This window comes from Trachypithecus francoisi, unplaced genomic scaffold, assembly GCF_009764315.1.
Source record: "Trachypithecus francoisi isolate TF-2019V2 unplaced genomic scaffold, Tfra_2.0 Lachesis_group9, whole genome shotgun sequence".
NCBI classification, from domain to species: domain Eukaryota; kingdom Metazoa; phylum Chordata; class Mammalia; order Primates; family Cercopithecidae; genus Trachypithecus; species Trachypithecus francoisi.
This window is the reverse complement of record NW_022681474.1, coordinates 31,593,883-31,613,429: the sequence shown is the minus strand read 5'-3', so window position 1 is coordinate 31,613,429 and position 19,547 is coordinate 31,593,883. Positions and strand designations below refer to the sequence as shown.

Genomic DNA, 19,547 nt, shown 5'->3' with positions numbered 1-19,547 from the left:
GCCCAAATTGCCAAAGCTAGTAAGTATCAAAATGAGAGTTTCAATTCAGAACCCACTTCCTTAAATACAATATGCGATTCAGGGATTTCTTCTGTACTGGAGGGGAGAGATGTCTAGAAAAAAAAAAATCATGTTGGGATAAGGTTTTGTTTTTAAGCAATGCTGGGAAAGGAAGTTGGTGAGTGACTAGATTTTATAAATGTGAAGTGATAGGGGGTAAGAGGCACACATATTGCAGAGTGAGAGTTATCACCCTTTGTGCTGGGTCAGAATGGGAAACTTGCAGAGAATTCCTTTGCCTTCTCTTCTTCCTGGAATTTCACCCTGTCCATGGGATAACAGGACTAGATCTCCTGCCTCAAAGCTCTGAGGACCAGATTAAAGTGTAAGTTTGTTTGTCTTTGGGGTCTCCCTTCTTCTTTTCTGTCCTTTCTCTGTGCCTCTGTGCCCTCTCCCCTGCATGTATAAATATGCTTATGTGGGGGCCTCTTCTTACAGAGAGAGAGAGAAAGTCAGGGGCTCCACGGCACTTCAGATGCCCGTTCAGTGTCAGGAGCCCAAGTGTGAAGCAGAAAGCTGGAAATAAATCGTCTTGATAGGGAGATCACCACTGGTCAAGTGTTGGAATGCAAAGCCCGGGGTGCTAACACCGCATTGTTCTACATTACAACTACAAGTACTGGGTCAGGGAGAAAATCTAGGGTAACTTGGGGGACTATAGGGGAATTCTTACCCCTTCATACCACTCCTCTGTGTAATTTTTCAATATCTATTGTGACTCATTCAGCAAACATCCACAGCAACAAAGATTTCTAGTGACACCTTTTGGCATTGGACTCTGCAGTTTACAAAGCCATTTTCAAGTTTTCATCTTTATTTAATCCTTGCAGATATCACAAGGCTAGCATAACATCTGCTTGCATGGGCAGACACTAGGAACCAGTGGACACCAAGGGACGCACACAGAGCAAGCGGGAGTGCTAGAACCCCAGAGCAGGTCTCCTGACTCCAGGTCCCAGGCAACTGTCGACCATTACCTTGATTTTGAAGTCAGTATCCCTCTTAGTCTGTTCAAGTTCAGGTGGATGGACCATCTCAGTCCAAGGACAGGGACAGGACAATCTTCACGAGGGAGAAGATTAGGAGATCTTACATCCAAATGGAGAAGCTAAGTGTTCTGGCAGTTGCATTTTTTTTCTTGCCTCTAAGAAAGACTGAAAAAGACAAATCTCATTTCAAGCCTCTTGTGTCTAATCTTTGACCCCTCAGTGAAACACTCTGAAACGCTTTTTTTTTTTTTTTCCTTAGGAGAGTACTTGTCATTGTGGAATCAATTTGAAAGACTGAAGCTGTATTTGTTGTTTTGCAGCTTATAGGCCAATGTCCAAACACATTTTCAGCAAAAGAAATGAAATAAAAATCTGTACTAGAATGTGGTCATAGAAACTTCTCAGAGCTTATATCAACTGTATAAGACTGATAATTGCTTCCAATAAACCCTTCCTTCCTTCCTTCCTTCCCTCCCTCCCTCCCTTCTTTCTTTCTTTTTTCCTTCTTTTCTTTTCTTTCTTTCTTTCTTTCTTTCTTTCTTTCTTTCTTTCTTTCTTTCTTTCTTTCTTTCCTTCCTTCCTTCCTTCCTTCCTTCCTTCTTTCTTTTTCTTTCTCTTTTTGGAATGGTGAAAACATTATGTAAGAAATGGATGGCATACTCACAAAGGAATAGCCTAGGTAGGCACCATTTTCTAAAGGATGTTGCTTTTCTGGTCATCCCACTTGGGGCATGTGTTAAAGCCAACTAAATATGGCCTGAGAAGAACTTCATACTTCTATATTTGAGTCCTTGTGAACTAATTGTAACTTAAGTTAATAGGTAAACAAGATTGAAAACCTAACTTAGTAGTGTGCACCTGTAACAGCAGCTGAGTCTTGGCCAATCCCAGCAACCATACATCAACCACTCATACACTGCTGAGTGTTCAAACTGTGTTCAAATAAGGCAACCGCTGAGCTGTAAGCAATCCAGCTGTTTCTGTGCCTCACATCCGATTTCTGTACATCACTTTCCTTTTTTTGTCTATAAATTTGTTCTGAGTACAAGGCACCCCTGGGGTCTCTCTGAGTCTGCTGTGATTCTGAGGGCTGCTTGATTCACAGATTGTTTTCTTTTTCTTGCTCAATTAAACTCCATTAAATTTAATTTGTCTGAAGTTTTCTTTTAACACACTAGAAGAGAGACAAATTTTGGGTGAATTTATCTGCTCCTTAGCAGCCCGCTCTCCTTCTTTTGACTTGAGGCCTTAGAAGAAACTTTAGAAGCTTCATTGAAAAGAATTGCACATACTCTATGAAATGAATTATATAGTATGCTAAATATATATGGTAAAAATGACAATAGCTAAATCAATTCTGGTGGAAACTACCAATCTACTTTGTCTGGTATTGCTTCTGAAAGTGCCTGTCTTGGGTGGGTCCAGACACTCTTCTTTCATCATCCGTGATCTGTGGCACTGATCACTTTCTGCTTCTTACTGTGGTGCATGTCTTGTTGATTTCCTAATTTCAGAGTTCTAAGTTGAACTGTCTACAGGTGCTGACAGTTACATCTGTGCAATATCCGGAAACATTCTGTCCAATGGCATAGACTTCATCAACTCTTTTATTGCCTCATCAACTGTATATTGGAAGCAATTATAATTTTTATGCAATTGATATAAGCTCTGAGAAGTTTCTATGACACAGACTTCATCAACTCTGTTATTGCTGAGGTTTTTCTGTTTCTAATTGTTTGGTACAAATCACTGCAAATTCTGGAACTTTTGAGTGTATAAATGTACCTACCCATGCCATCAGTCAGATGCCTGTAAAGCTTCTCTATAAGAGTTCGAGGACACTGAAATGTCACCAACATGTCTCTGATGGCTCCAAATCTAAGTAAGAAAAAAATGTGTCTTCCTGTTGACTGTTGTCTAGGACACAGACACGGAAAAACACATACACACACACACACACACACAATTCAGAAATCATTGCCTTCATCCATTATTGTTTGCAAAGTCCCACTATTGAAGTTGTCCCCTGATTGCAATAGACGGTGTCAGATCTGCCTGTGTCCAACAGAAAGCTACATTTGCTGGAATTTTTTGCTTCATTTTCATTCACTTGTGAGTAATGATGAATTACTCAAAAATAATTGACAATAATAAATCATTTAAATCTATTTTGTATATATTAATTTTAAAAATTATAGACAATAATTAAATCTTCAGATATGTGAACATTTACCCTGTATCTATTTCAAGTCCTAGATGTTTATCTGCTTGTATCTTTCTCTCTGCGAATTCAAGGGTGCAGTGGATGCTGTGGGTGCTGTCCTGATGCCCCCTCCAGGTCTGAGCTAATCCTTCTCTCCCCTGCTTTAGCTCACAGCTGAGTTCCCCAGGGGCAAAGGGAGTGAGGAAGATGGGGAGTGGTTTATCAGCCTGGCCCTGACACCCCAATTTGTGACAACACTAAAGGGCCCCCCCAGGTGCAGCACTTCCTGTTGACACAGCCGAGGCCTCTGTCACCACCATATCACAGCCCACTTTCTCTGCACCCAGTCCTGCTCCTCTCAATCTCTTACAGGCCTTGGTTTTGTTCCCTAGAGCACTCTCTCCAATAAACCACTTGCACCCAAATCTCCATCTCAGAACTGTTTCCCAGGCAACCCAGCCTATGACAGAGTGGAAGCCTATCCCTTACCTGTGTTCTACGTAGGTCAACCTGAGTATATGTCTCTGCTTTAATTTTATGTCATAACAAATCCATTTAAGTTATTTGGTTGTTTTCCAGTTTGAGGTGAGTGCTCTCAGTTTTAAAACCTATGCCCTTGGATTCCATGTCAAAAACTCTTCCTTTGGAAAGGCTTATACCTGCTGGTGGGAATGTAAATTAGTTCAGCTATTGTGGAAAGCATTTTGGAGATTTCTCAAAGAACTACAAACAGAACTACCATTTGATCCAGCAATCCCATTACTGGTTTTGTGTATGTATGTGTGTGTGTGTGTGTGTGTGTGTGTGTGTGTGTGTATGCAAAGGGAAATAATGCATTCTACCAAAAAGACACATCTACTTGTATGTTCATCACAGCACTACTCACAATAGCAAAAACATGGAATCAACCTAGGTGCCCATCAATGGGAAATTAGATAAAGAAAACATGGTACATATACACTATGAATACTATGCAGCCATAAAAAAGCAAAATTCTGGCCTTTGCAGCAACATGGATGCAGGTAGAGGCCATTATTCTAAGAGAAATAATTCAGGAATAGACCACCAAGTACTGCACGATCTCACTTGTAAGGGGGAGCTTAATCTTGGGTATACAGGGGCTTAAAGATGGGAACAGTAGATACTAGAAACTCCCAAAGGAGGGAAAGAGAGAGGGAGGCTGAAAAACTTCCTATTGGGTTCTAGGCTTATGATCTGGGTGACAGAATCAATAGAAGCCCAAACCTCAGCATCATGCAGTATACCTTTGTAACAAACCTGCCCATGTTCCCCCAAAATCAAACATAAAAATTATAATTAAAACATAAAAATAAAATAGGAAAAAAGAAAGTTTTTTTTTTTACTTTGAAAATGGATACTCCAGAAATAGAGTAAGATGCAGAAAAAGAAATCTTCTTGGGTTGCTCCTCTGCGCAGCTACATGAAAAATGACACAGCCCAGCTCTCCAGAGATGTCAGCTTCCTTCTCGGCTATTGCCTGGGAACTTCGGCCCCCAATAAGCAAGTGGTCTGAGGGATTGCGGATGAAATGCCTGTGCCCTGCTAGCCATGCTGGACCTAAGAAAAGTCCCCCTCCTAAAGGAACTTTCTCACTCTATGGCAGGATTTTGAATAGTTTTCTATTAAGGTGGTATCAACTAAGGTTCTGGTCCTTACAACCTTTGCTTAGAGAGCAGTTCCTCTGTAGACTTAGTCACTACAGAAAAAGAGTAGAGAGATGATTTTAAAAGATAGGAACTGGAGGGCGAGGAGGAGGATGCCTCCCTTCGTGCATTCTCTGAGCCTGCTCACATTCCATAGTTTATGTGTGGCAACTGGGACATGTTTGGGGAAGAAAGTCATACTTGACTAAATTGTCCTACTGACGTAAACCTATAATTTAAAAATTATATATATATATTTAGAGAACAAGTCAAAACAGGAAACACATTCCCAACGTGGATAAAGCTATTTATGCATTAAAATGCCTCCTGTTATCATAGTAGACTTGTGTCCCTATGTTTAAATAGAAAAACTCTGAAAAGTACAGAGAGAAAGAACAAAGGAGTCAGCCTACATTGGCGCTTCTGGACTGGGCTGTGGATGCTTTCCCTGACTGGGAGACATTCTATCTTCGCTGTCCTTCTTGGGGGAGGCTGTGGTGCCCATTGCTCCATGCACAGGGTTACTGCAGGCACAGAGCGTGAGTTCAGGCAGGCACCACAGAAAGGAATACGTGTTTTTATAGAGAAAAAAGGAAGGGGCAGGAAAAATTAATCTAAACTGAAGAAGAGCCAGAGGGGAAGGAAAGAATCAAAAAAGGGGCAAAAATAAGATTGTACCCCTATAAGCCCTTCAACTAATGATCTTATATTTGTTCTGCATGTAAATTAGGTCCCTCTGAGAGGGTCATCCAAGCAGAAATAATTTTTGCACATATTCATTGTTAATGAAACTTGTTTGAATGCAAAGAAGGATAAAAAGTAACTTCTGCTCTTAGAGAATTTATCTTTTAGGGAGACCAGAAGGCCACACAGAAGTCAAGTAGGTTGGGTACCATGACTCATGCTTGCAATCCCTGTGCTTTGGGAGACCGAAGCAGTAGGATCACTTGAGGAGAGGAATTTGAGAACAGCCTGGGCAACAAAGTAAGACCCTGCCTCTGCAAAAAAAGGAAAAAGTAAAAGTTTAGCCAGGCGTGTTGACATGAGCCTGTAGTCCCAGCTACTCAGGAGGCTGAGGTGGGAGGATGGCTTGAGCCCAGGAGATTGAGGCTGCAGTGAGCTATGATTGCGCCACTGCACTCCAGCCTGAGAAAAGAGTGAGATCCTCTTACAAAGAAAAACAAAAAGAAAAGAAAACTCAAGCAAAAGTCTAGATTGTAACAATAAATAATATTAGAAACGATGACGGATTGTGCCAGGAGAGATCATCTCTATGTTCCAGTGTCCAGGAACTGTAACCCTCAGTTGTTGTCTTGGAGAAAGAGAATCAATGAACAGAATTGGCACTGGGAACTTCATATAAAGCTTCTTAAAAAGTGGTGAAAGGTAGGCAGAGCATCTCTTTTCCATTCTAGAGCCTTTTCCAAGGTTTCAACTGATGAGAAAGTGGCTGGAAGCGTGAAGGTTGAATGCACACCTGCTCTACCCCGAGCAGATCTGGTTGTCATCAGATGGTGTGTTACATTTCAATGAAGGAGATTACTTGACTATCCAAGGGTGCTTTACACTACATGAATTGTCAACTCTTTTACCTTTGGCCTTGTCAGAGCACTCCTCACAGTGCCTTGTAAATAGCAGGTACATAGTAAATGTTTACAAATTAGTGAATGAAATTTTTAAAATGTGTTTTTGAATGGGCAGGAAGTGGTGGCTCATGCCTCTCATCCCAGCAGATTGGGAGTCCAGGGCAGGTGAATCACCTGAGCTCAGGAGCTGGGCATGAAATAATGTTAGTAGACCCCACAAGGTTGGAAGCCACCTGTTGCCTTCCTCACCTTCCCTTGATTTTCTTTTTTAATCTCTTTATAGAGTAACCATTCAGTACTGAACTTTTTCCCAGGCAATATTATTCCTTTAACAATACAACTCTGTCTTTTTTAAAAAACAGAGATTCCACGCATTCAGTCTGCATCATAACAAAGTGAGATGCTGAGGCATGGGAGGAAAGGGACTTTCAAATAAGCACATAATGATCAAGTAATCTCTCTGCCTTTCACGCTGAGAACAGTCACAAATTTTTCATTCCTGAGAATCTTGTTCCCAAATTGACATTGCTTCAAGAAGTACCTTCTTAATTACACTTTCTTCTTACTTAATCAAGTGGAAAGAAAAACCATCGTAAATACAAGAGGAGTATTTTCCCGTCTAGTGAAGTGTGGATCCAGGACCCCCAGCATTCTTTCCACAGAGAGAGGATACGGTTCTAAACCATCATTCATACAACTGAGCATAACACTTAGATAGAAGAATGCTTTATGTCAACCAGGCCTATTTTTTAAAACAGTTGAAGAAATCTAACAGGCAGTTAAAAAAGAAGAGGTATCTCATATTGTAACATTCTAAATTTCTAAACATATACATTAAGTGTGCCTTTCTGAAAATCTCTCAAGTATATAATTAAACCCTAGAGTCTTGATATCTTAGGGTCCTCATATATTCAGCGGCCATCATTGGCAAGTTGAACCTGGAGAGGTTTCAAAACAAAGACTTTCATATATGAGTGGTCAGTAAATAAGGAACAAGTAGGTCTGGCACTGGAAAAGAAGAACTTCCGCTTCCAGGAGAAAACGCTAACTCTAGTACAACATTGTCACTAAACCTATTGCTCAAGGCCAATATAGTCTTTGCAGTACCTCAATAGACTCAGTGCTCTGGGCTGGCATGTTGACAATAACCATATCAACAATGAAATGGATACCAGGAATGAAGCTTTTTAAAAAACTTAATAGGTTTCACTTCAATAACATTTGGGGGTACAAGTGGTTTTTGGTTAGATGGATGAGTTGTACAGTGGTGAAGCCTGAGATTTTAGTGCACCCATCACTCAAGCAGTATACATTGTACCCAATTGTAGTGTTTTATACCTCACCCCCACAACCCTTCTTGCTTCTGTGTCTCTGGTGTTCATTATACCAATCTGTATGCCTTTGCATACCCATAGCTTAGCTCCCATTTATAAGTGAGTACATGCAGTATGTGGTTTTGTATTCCTGATTACTTCACTTAGGATCATGGCCTCCAGGTTCATCCAAGTTGCTGCAAAGGACATTATTTTATTCTCTTTTTATGGCTGAGTAGTATTCCATGGTGTAGATATACCACATTTTCTTTATCTACTTATTGGTCAATTGGCACTTAGATTGGTTCTATATCTTTGCAACTGTGAACTGTGCTGCCATAAACATATGGGTGCAGGTGTTTTTTATATGACTTCTTTTCCTTTGGGTAGATATTCAGTAGTGGGATTACTGGATTGAATAGTAGATCTACCTTTAGTTCCTTAACAAATCAAGAGAGGTATTTTAGACCAATAATCTCATTTATCCATCACAATCATCTTAGTATATGTAAGCTTTACTTTTCCCATTGTACAGGGAGAAAACTGGAGATCAGAGAAGCTGAGTAACTCAGCTAAAGCTGTTTAGCTAGGAAGGATTGAGGCAGGATTCAAGTCCAGATCTCTTTGATTCAAACGTCTGGGTGTTCAGGGCTATGCTATATTGATTCCAGAACTTCTAACTTCAAAGGCAGTAGAGCTTCAGATCTTTGAGTGCACGACTTTAATCCATGCTGGGACACATAGCTGCTCTTGGTAAAAAGAGTATGCATGGAACTACAATGTTCAACCATCTTTAGAGGGACATGGTTTTCTGAGAAACATCACTACAAAAGTGAGATGGAGAGGTGGCAATCTCGAAACAGTATTTGAGGGAGGGCTTTGAGGGATGTAAGAAAGTTATTAATGGGGGTGATTTTCCCAGAGTGGTTCAGAGGGAGAAGTCCAACACTTTTTTCCATCTTTTCCAAAAGAGTTCGCATGAAGGTTTAGAATAACATAAGCACAGTTTATTAAAAGGCCTTGTTTTCACTCATTGTCTATTCATCCTTATTAAGAATGCTGAACATTTAATATTTCTAACCTCATTGGAGAATAATGTGGCTTTTTTCCCCATTAAGGACACTCACTATGATGTATTGCAATAGCAAACTGTTATTTTATGTGTCATTTTTCCAGCAAATAAAATAGTCTGACTTGCTCCTTAAGAAATTATTAAAATATTCTTTTTTAAGTGAATACTAATGCTTCTTGGACACTTTCTGTCAAAGAAGGAAAAAAAGGTGATAAGTGATTGAACTAGTTTTTAATTTTTGCAGCAATCCTAGTTCCTCTTAGCCGTGCCTCCTAGAATGTTCACTATTATTATCATTGAACAGGAAGTCACTCTACTTACAGGTATTTATTTATTGTCTACTAAAAATCAGTATAATGGATATTATACCCTGTCAGCCTGTCCTATTTATGGTGAATTTCTTATATTCCCTGTAATTCTTCAGGCAATTTTCTCCCCAGAGCATCTATTTCCTTCATTAACTCTTCAAAACCCCTGGGAGGCAAGAGTGTGCACATAATTTCTTCTTATTCTAAAATACTGTTTAGAGTTTCGCTTTGAAATGGCTTTTAGAGCTAAATGTTTAGCTCTCTTAAGTGAACCTGCAATAAACACTGTTGAATTCTCTCCAAATTATCTCGAAGAATTACCTGCTTATCTGGAAGAACCATCAGTGTAATTTTAAGGGATTTTGTTTTTATTCTGCAGCCCTATCTTTGAACTTCTCTGCTTTAATTTTTCAGTCTTTCCACAGGAAAGACTGCTGCGAATAAGCCCTTTGCAGGACTTTCCCTCATAAATGCTGAAGAGGGTGTTTTTGTTTCTACTTCGGTACATGTGATTCCAGCTCCAAAGGAAGCAAGATTTCCAAGATTAGGACAGTTTAGTCTGGAAAGGAGACTCGTTAACAGGAGTGTGCTTAAAAGCTACTTAGGGTTTTGAGAATGCTTGTGAAAACTAAATGATCCATTTTTGACCTTTCAAAAAACTCAACAAGGAAACACTCCACGAACTAAAGGAACGGTAGACTTAAATCCAAATATAAATTTCTTATTCCACTTTCGGAGGTGGGTACTATTATTAACCCTATTTTGCAGAGCAGGAGACTGAGATCAGAAAAGCTAAGCAGCCTGCTAAACCTCATAGAACTGCAGCAGTGGAGCAGGCATTAAAATGTGCTTGACTGGAGCTCAGAGGCCAAGCTTTTAAATATATGTATTATTAAAATATATGCATATTTATTTATTTAAACATAAATATTTGTATATTTAAAACATACACATATTTTGTTTATCTTTAAGTTCTGGGATACATGTGCAGAAGATGCAGGTTTGTTATATAGTTAAATGTGTGCCATGTTGGTTTGCTGCACCTATCAACCTAAGTATTAAGCCCCACATGCATTAGCTATTTATCCTAATAGTCTCCCATCCCCTCCCTCGCCAACAGGCCCCCGTGTGTGTTGTTACCCTCCCTGTATCCATGTGTTCTCATTGTTCAGCTCCCACTTATGAATGAGAACATGCAGTGTTTGGTTTTCTGTTCCCGTTAGTTTGCTTGGATGATGGCTTCCAGTTTCACCCATGTCCCTGCAAAGAACAAGATCTCGTTCCTTTTTATGGCTGCACAGCATTCCATGGTGTATATGTACCACATTTTCTTTATCCAGTCTATCATTGATGGGCATTTGGATTGATTCCATGTCTTTGCTATTGTGAATAGTGCTGCAATAAGCATAGATGTGCATGTGTCTTTATAATAGAATGATTTATATTCCTTTGGGTGTATACCCAGTAACGGCAAGATTTTAAATATTGTGCTCTGTTTCTGTGATATGATCATTACCTTTTAACATTAGCTAGCACCTATCATAAGGGTTTTTCAGTTAACAATTGCATACAAATTGCTCAGCAATCTTTCCTGCTGATCCTCTAGTTCACAAGGCTAAGCAGAGTCAAGGTGCTGCCTAGCATAGAGCCTGGCACTGCAGTGGGTCAGGGAATGCCATTTTTCCGCAGATATCTTAGTGCAGCAAGATATCATCTCTCTGAACCTGCTTCTTTATATGTTAAATAAAGATATGAATAGTAGTCAGGCATGGTGGCTCACGCCTGTAATCCCAGCATTTTGGGAGGCAGATGGGGCAGATCATCTGAGGTCAGGAGTTTGGGACCAGCCTGGCCAACACGGTGAAGCCTCATCTCTACTAAAAACACAAAAATTAGCCGGGGATGGTGGCGTGCACCTGTAATCCCAGCTACTTGGGAGGCTGAGGCATGAGAACTGCTTGAATCTGCAGCCTGGGCAACAGAGTGAGACACTGTCTCCAAAAAAAAAATAAAAGAGAGAGATGAATAGTAATTATCTCAGAGGATTCAGTGGGAGATGGAGTGATGAATGGTAATTATCTCAGAGGATTCAGTGGGAGATGCAGTGAAGGGTGATTATTTTCTCAGAGAGGGGAAGGAAAGAATGATGATGCTGGCAGGTGAGCAGTGGAGACAGTAGAGTGGGGGACATTTTATTCACTGTTGTCAATATGGAATTGGTGTGGAGAGGGCTATGACTTTTTCCCCAATTTTCCTACATGATGGATTTGCGAAGACTAGTGAGAACAGTCCTCATGCCATCTTACAAATGTTTTCTTCGGGTGCTGGCTGATGATTTAGAACAATATGCCGAACCTTCAGGTGAAGGGATGAGTCTGAAGTTAAAGTTAAGTGGTGAGACTGGAATCACCCACACGGGGTTCAGGTTCGAGCAGCAGCAGTTGTAGCAAAGGAGACGCGAGGTCAAGAACTGAGTTAGACTTACGTCTAACCTAATGGGTGTGGGAAAGCTCAATGAGGCCTCCTAGGTCAAAGTCCAGAACAGCAGTGACCAGAGCCAGGAGACATACAGGCGTCACAATAGTAGACAGTTCCTGTGTGAATTGGGGCACCCTTGCCATTCCTAGGCCCATGTTCCTTTGTCTATACAATAAGGATGAGATACTGTTGCCTGCAGAAGGTCAGTGAACATGATTCATAATGCCTTGCTTGCAGAAAGCACTCAAAAGATACAAGGGGACCAGGCGTGGTGGCTCACACCTGTAATTCCAGCACTTTGGGAGGCCAAGGTGGGTGGATCACCTGAGGTCAGGAGTTCAAGATCAGCCTGGCCAACATGGAGAAACCCCATCTGTACTAAAAATACAACATTAGCTGAGCATGGTGGGACAAGCCTGTAATCCCAGCTACTCGGGAAGCTGAGGCAGGAGAATCACTTGAACCAGGAAGTGGAGGTTGCAGTGAGCAGAGATCACACTACTGAACTCCAGCCTGGGCGACAGAGCAAGACTCTGTCTCAAAAACAAAACAAAAAAACAAGGTCTATATTAAGGAAAATATAAAGTACGAGATAAGGAAGATGACAGTGGGGTGAAAGTAAGGACTGACTTGTTAACCACTGAATCACAATGCCAGGCACAATACAGATGCTCAATGATTATGTTTTGAATGAAGGATTATTCTTAAAAGAGGCAGAAGAACCTGGTTAAAATGAATGTCAAGGGTAGGTATGAGGGGAAGAGGTATCACAAGAAGGACCCATGCAACTATGGAGGGCAGCAGGTAGGAGAGAAAGTGAGGCAGGAAAATAGGGTCTGGAGACAGGCTGATTCACGCTGACTGGATAGCAGAGGCTACTCCCTCTTCAACTCCGCCTTTTTCTGTATGTCAGTTGGAAAATGAAAGTACCTGATTGGTCCCCTCCCACAACCAATCAGACTGGTTGTGGGCCACTACTTCATTTGCATAGAGTGAACCAATGGAAACCTCTAGAGGGTATTTAAATCCCAGCAAAAGCTGTAACTGAGGTTCTTGAGCCCATTACTTGATCCTGCTCCCACCCCGTGGGCTGTGCTTTCGTTTAAAATAAACCCCTGCTTTAGCTGCCTTGCTTTGTGTGTGCGTTTTGTCCAATTGTTTGTTCAAAATGCCAAGAACCTGGACAACTACCCTCAACTGGTAACATTTCCAGTGAGGATAGGCTTTACAGGGAGAAAAATTTTTCGCAGGAAAGAGTTTTGCATTGTTTTTTAAAATCAAGTGGAAGTTAAAAATATAAGTCATGTTTTCCATGCTTACTTATGTTTTAGGAAATAAATCAAGAGATTTTAAAAACTTTTTATTTGGAGATAATTATAGATTCACACACAGTTGTAAAAAATAATATAAAGAGATCCAGAGTATCCCTTCCTCAGTTTCCCTTACCACCAATCAGTTCTTCATTTTTATAATTTTGTCATTTCAAGAATGTTATATAAATGAAATCATACTGAATAGAATCTTTGGAGGACTGCCTTTTTCACTCAAAATAATTATCTGTAAATTCAACCAAGTTACCATACATATCAACAGTTCACTCCTTTTTATTACTGCATGGCAAGACATGGTATGGATGTACCACAGTTTGTTTAACTACTTATCATGGAAAGTTATTTTAGTTGTTTCCAGTTTAGGGCCATTATAAATAAAGCTGCTGTAAACATTCATGCACAGGGTTTTTGTGCATACACAAGTCTTCATTTATCTGGATGGTTACATGAATGAAAAGCAAACTTCTTCAAGCCATTGCATATTTGGGTCTATCTGCTACAACATATCTGTATGCGTTACATACGTATCCTAAATAACACAAGAGTTTCTTTTATATTGGGCACTGCAACGATGTAATAATCACTATCCATTTTCCAATGCTTATTATGATGCAGGTATTGTGTATAATCACATGCTAATAGCTAATAACAGAGCACTTACAATGTACCAGGCACTATTCTAAGTGCTAGATAGACTAATCCACAAAATCATTCTATAAAGTAGGTGTTATCCTTCATTTTACAGATGAAGACACTGAGGAACAGAGATAACTTGCCTAAGGACACAGTCAGAAAAGGCTGAAATTAGGGTTAAAACTGAAATGGACTGATACCAGGATTAAAGCTGAAATGGGGGTGGGTTTTTCCCATGCTGCTCTGGTGATAGTGAGTAAGTCTCACAAGACCCGATGGTTTTATAAAAGACAGTTCCCCTGCACACACTCTCTTGCCTGCTGCCATGTAAGTCATGCCTTTGCTCCTCTTTTGCCTTCTGCCATGATTTTGAGGCCTCCCCAGCCATATGGAAAAGTGAGTTCATTAAAGCTCTTTTTCTTTGTGAATTATACAGTCTTCGGTACTTCTTCATAGGAGTATGAAAATGGACTAATATAATGTCTTTTATCAGTTTTCAAACATTTCTGCTGTATCTCTTCAAATAGTTCTTATGCACCATTCTCTCTCTTTTCCTTTAAGAATTCCAATTTGTATAGTCATGTGCCACATAACTTTTTAGTCAATGATCAACCAATTATATGATAGTGATCATAAGATTATAATAAAGCTGAAAATTTCCTGTCACCTGGTGACACTGTAGTCATTGTAACATCATAGCACAATGCATTACTCATGTGTTTGTGAGGATGCTGGTGTAAACAGACCTACCACAGTGCCAGTCTTAGTACATGCAACTACGTACAGTGCATACTACTTGATAAAATGATAATAAATGATGTTACTGGCTTGTGTATTTACTACACTATAATTTTTATTGTTATTTTAAAGTGTACTCCTTCTACTTAAATAAAAAAAAATACATTTTAAAAACTTAACTGTAAAACAGCCTCAGGCAGCTTCTTCAGGGGATATTCTAGAAGAAAACATTGTCATCATAGGAGATGACAGCTCCATGCATGATATTGCCCCTGAAGACTTTCCAGTGGGACAAGATGTAAAGGTAGAAGGCAGTGATATTGATGATCCTGACCCTGTATAGGCTTAGGCTAATGTATGTGTATGTGTGTTTCTAACAAAACAGACAAACAAAAAATTAAGTTAAAAAGAGAAAAGTGTATAGAATAAGGTTATAAAGAAAGAATATCTTTGTACAGCTGTACAATGTGTTTGTACTTTAAGCTAAGTGTTGTGGCAAAGAACCAATATGTTTAAAAAAATAATTATAAAGTGAAATATTTACAGAAGGTAATGTGGTAGGAGTTATTAACAAATTATTTTAGGTAGATAGAGAGGAAAGGGGTCCTTGGAAACTTTTCATTTTTAAAGCAGCTCCAGAAACGTTTCTTGCCTAGTTGGAAAGCCCTGACTCTTAGAGCCAGGCTGGCAACCTTTGATATGCAAATGCAAGCCATTAGAAACTGGGTCCACCCAAACATGGTGATTCCCATGGCCTTCTTGCCCTTGCCCCACACGTGCCTGGCAACATGGCCGCCCCCACATAACCCCATGTGTGTAGAACATCATGGTGCCCTGCATTTGCAAATTAAAAGGCTAGGGTGGGAGAGCCAGTGTTTTTGCAGGCTACATGAATGACATGCCTGGTCAAACCAATCCTGTGAGCCCTATGCAAATCAAACACCACCTCCTCCAGCCTCTTCATATACCTGGCTGGTATCAGTGGCCTATGGGGTCTCCTCTTTCGGCTTTGGAACCCCTCTCCCTCTGTCTCTGTACAAGGGAGCTTCTTCCTTCTTTCTTGCCTATTAAACACACAGCTCCTTAAAACCACTCCATGTGTGTCTGTGTCGTTTTACATAATTCAACTCGAAACAAGAACCATGGTGTTCCTCCATTCATCAGAGCTGAATCAGTAAGCGTAATTTTAAAAAATATATATTTTTATGAATTTGTATAGCTTAAGTGTACAGTGTGTATAAAGTCTACAGTAACATGCTGTACTTAGGTGTGTAGGAGGGGATACCATCCAGGTTTATGTTAGTACACTCTATTACGTTTACACAATAACAAAATCACTTAACGACACATTTCTCAGAACATATTCCTGTTGTTAAACAATGCATAACTGTATATAAGATTGTTGATATTATGTCACGGATCTCAGAGGCACTGTTCTGTCTTTCTGTTTCCTGCTGTCTCCCTCTTTCTTTCTCACTCACACTCTCTCTCCCCCTCTGCTAAAACTTAGAAAAAAATCGTTCTTTCACCATTAAGCATAATGTTAGCTGGAGGCTTTTCACAGATGTCTTTTATCAGATTAAAGAAATGCATTTCTATTCCCAGATGACTGTTTCTACTAGGAAGGAGAGTGAGGTTTCACTTTTTAAAATCTGTATTTATGAAGATGAACTTATGGTTTTTCTTGTACATTTAATAGTTTTTTAATGAGTCACATTGATTGATTTTTGAATGTCAAACCATCCTTGAATTCTGGAGGTAAATCCCACTCGGTCATTGAGGTAGACATACCTTAAGGTGGCCTCCAGGATTCCTGCCTCTTGGTAGTCACATGTGTATTATCCCTTCCTCTTGATTGTAGGCATGAACTGTGACTTACTTCTAACCAATAAAATACAGCAAAAGTGATGGCATATATCATTATGTGATTATACTAGATAAAATTGTAGTACTTGTCCAGGAATTTCTCACTTCCTTGTTACCTTTCAAGAAACAAATGGCCATGTTGCTTCCCCACATGACAAGGAATGACAATTGGCCTCTAGGAGCTGAGGCTGACCTCCAGCCAGCAGCCGTAAAGAAACAGAATTTCTCAGTTCTGTAGCCACAAAGGACTGAATTCTGCCAATGAATGTATGACTTTGGAAGTGTATTCTTCCCCAGATGAAAACTTTGCCTCCACTGACCCTTTAATTGCAGAGGGACCAAATAACCACACCCAAACTCCTGACCCACAGAAATTGTAATATGATAAATGTGTGTTGTGTTTTAAGCTGCTAAGTTTGTGGCAACATTGTTATGCTGCAGAAGGTAAATAATACAGGTTTTGTACTATAAGTGGAGTGCTGATACAATAAATACCTAAAATGGAAGTGGCTTTGGAACTGGGCAGTGGGCAGAGGTCAGAAATATGTGAAGAACATTGGAGTGAAACCTGACTTGCCTTGGACAAGCCATTAACAGAAATGTGGGCATTGAGGATGCTGCCAGTGAGGTATTGGAAGGGAGCAGCATGTGATTGGAAACTTGAGGAAGAGGGGTCCTTCTTAGATAGTGACAGAAAGCATAGCACAATTGTCTCTTGAAATGTATGAAAAGTAGAACTTGAAAATGATTAACTTAGTTATCTAAAGATAATTCCAAGCAAAGTGCTTGAAGTTACCATTTTGTGTATCCTTGTTCTCATAATGCATTGTGTAAAGAGAGAGACAGATTGAGGGGAAAAAACTATCGAACTAATAGGAAGCAAGACTTGATTTTGAAAATTCTCAGCCTTTCCAAATGGCAAAATGTGCTAAAATGGAGAGACAGCTTCCAAGCACTCTCAGAAAACCACACACACGAGAAAAAGCCATGGCTATGACTATACGATCTTTTACTAAAATCTCAGAAAAAGCAAAAGGCCAGAGGGTTCTGGCACACAAACGGCCCTTTCAAAAGATTAAGGGTGTGTCTCACAGATCTTCTCAATAAAACCACAGGGCCGCTAGGAGAATGAAATGCATTGTCCCTCAGCAACATCGGCAGAAGCCTCTAGGAGGTCATAAAAGCCTCTATTCAATAGTCATCAAGAAATAAAAGCCTTCAATTTTACAGCCACAAAGAACAGAATTCAACTAAAAATTTGTGTTCATAAGCAGATTTTTCTCCAAATGAGGGAACCTTGCTGTTACGGGCTGAATGGTGGCCCCAAAGATATGTCCACATCATCATGACTGGGACCTGGGAATATTACTTTATTTGGAAAAAAGATCTTTGCAGATGCAATTAGGTTGAGAAACTTGAAATAAGGAGATTATCCTGAATTATCTTGGTGCACCCTAAATGCCATCACAAATGTCTTGTTATTTTAAAGATTGCCTTAGGGTGTTGGTATACATCTCTAACTTATCATAGTATACATTCAAGCAATATTATGTCACTTCATGTATAGTATACCTTACAGTAGTGTGTTTTAGTTCCTTCCCTACGGGCCTTGGTGCTATTGTCATGTATTTTACATCCATATGTCAAAAACCTCACCTTATTATTTTCATTAAACAGTAAAGTATCTGTTAATGAGATTTAAATAAAAAGAAAAACATTTTATATTTCCTAGGTATTTACCATTTCCAGTATTTTTCATTCCCTTATGTAGAACATATTTCCCTCTGGCATAATTTTTGTTTGGTCTGTATTATATATACAGTAATCTTTAATATCTTGTAATGTCAGTCTGGAAGTGATAACTAAAAGAACTAAATTCTTTTAGTTTTTGTAAGTATGAAAAAGTCTTTATCGTTACATTGGAATGATGCTTCTCACTGGATATAGAATTTTAGATTGTTTTATTTTTCTTTTCTATAAATTAAAGGTGTCACTCCAGTTTCATCCCACTTGCATTATTTCTGACAAGAAGTCTGCTGTCATCCTTACCATTGTTCTCTGTATCTAACTTCTGTCTTTTTTTTCCTGCCCGCGTTTCAGATTTCCTTGGTTTTATGCAATTTAATTAGGATGTTATTTGTAGTTTCCCTTAAGTTTTTTTTGTTAGAGTTTCTTGGATCTGTGAGTTTATAGCTTTCATGCAACTTGGAAATTTTTTGACATTATTTTTCAAAATATTTTTTCTGTTCTTTATTTTCTCTTCCTCTTCATAGACTACAATTACAACTATCTTAGTTTTCTTGCTAGTTTCCTACCACTCACTGGTGCACTGTTAATTTTAAATTATTTTATCTCTTTGTATTCCATTTTGGATGATTTCTAGTGGCATGTCCTCAAACCTGCTAACTTTTCTTCTGACATATCTAATCCGTTGTTAATATCACCCTACATATTTTCATCACAGACATTGTAGTTTTCATCTCTAAAAGCTGATTTCAGAGGCTGGGCGCAGTGGCTCAAGCCTGTAATCCCAGCACTTTGCGAGGCCGAGACGGGTGGATCACAAGGTCAGGAGATCGAGACCATCCTGGCTAATACGGTGAAACCCCGTCTCTACTTAAAAATACAAAAAACTAGCTGGGCGACGAGGCGGGCGCCTGTAGTCCCAGCTACTCGGGAGGCTGAGGCAGGAGAATGGCGTAAACCCGGGAGGCGGAGCTTGCAGTGAGCTGAGATCTGGCCACTGCACTCCAGCCTGGGTGGCAGAGCAAGACTCTGTCTCAAAAAAAAAAAAAGCTGATTTCAGGTCTTTTTAATACTTTCTATGCCTCTACTTTATTTTTTGATCTATGAAATACGGATGAAATGACTGTTTTAATGTCATTTCCTGCTAGTTCTAACCCTTGTATCTGTTCTGGTCAGTTTTGATTGATTGATTTATCTCTTCACTATGTGTTATACTTTTCTGCTTTTGTACATGCCTGGTAATTTTTCATTGCGAGAACTATGAATTTTACCCCATTGGGTTCTGTACATTTTTGTACATCTGTAATATTCCTGATCTTACTTCTAGTATACAACTATGTTACTCAGAAACAGTTTGAACTTTTCAGGTCTCACTTCTAAATTTTGTTATTCAGAACCAGACCTGCTTATTACCCACTTCTGAGACAAGACTCTTACAGTTTGCTATGGACTGACTTGTGTCTCCCCCAAATTCATATGGCAAAGTGCTAACACCCATGTGACTGTACTGAAGATAGGGCATTTAAGGAAGTGATTAAGATTAAATAAGGTCATAAAAGT

The 19,547-nt window shown here is 39.6% G+C and overlaps 1 long non-coding RNA gene across 1 annotated transcript; it reads right to left on the bottom strand.

Moving 5' to 3' along the window:
- Positions 1-1,043: 1,043 nt before the first annotated feature.
- LOC117082834 lies at positions 1,044-3,670 on the bottom strand. Its single transcript, XR_004436791.1, has 3 exons — positions 3,283-3,670; positions 2,839-2,927; positions 1,044-1,214 (listed from the first exon to the last, which is right to left on the bottom strand). It is a non-coding gene; the product is annotated as an uncharacterized LOC117082834 (long non-coding RNA).
- Positions 3,671-19,547: the final 15,877 nt, after the last annotated feature.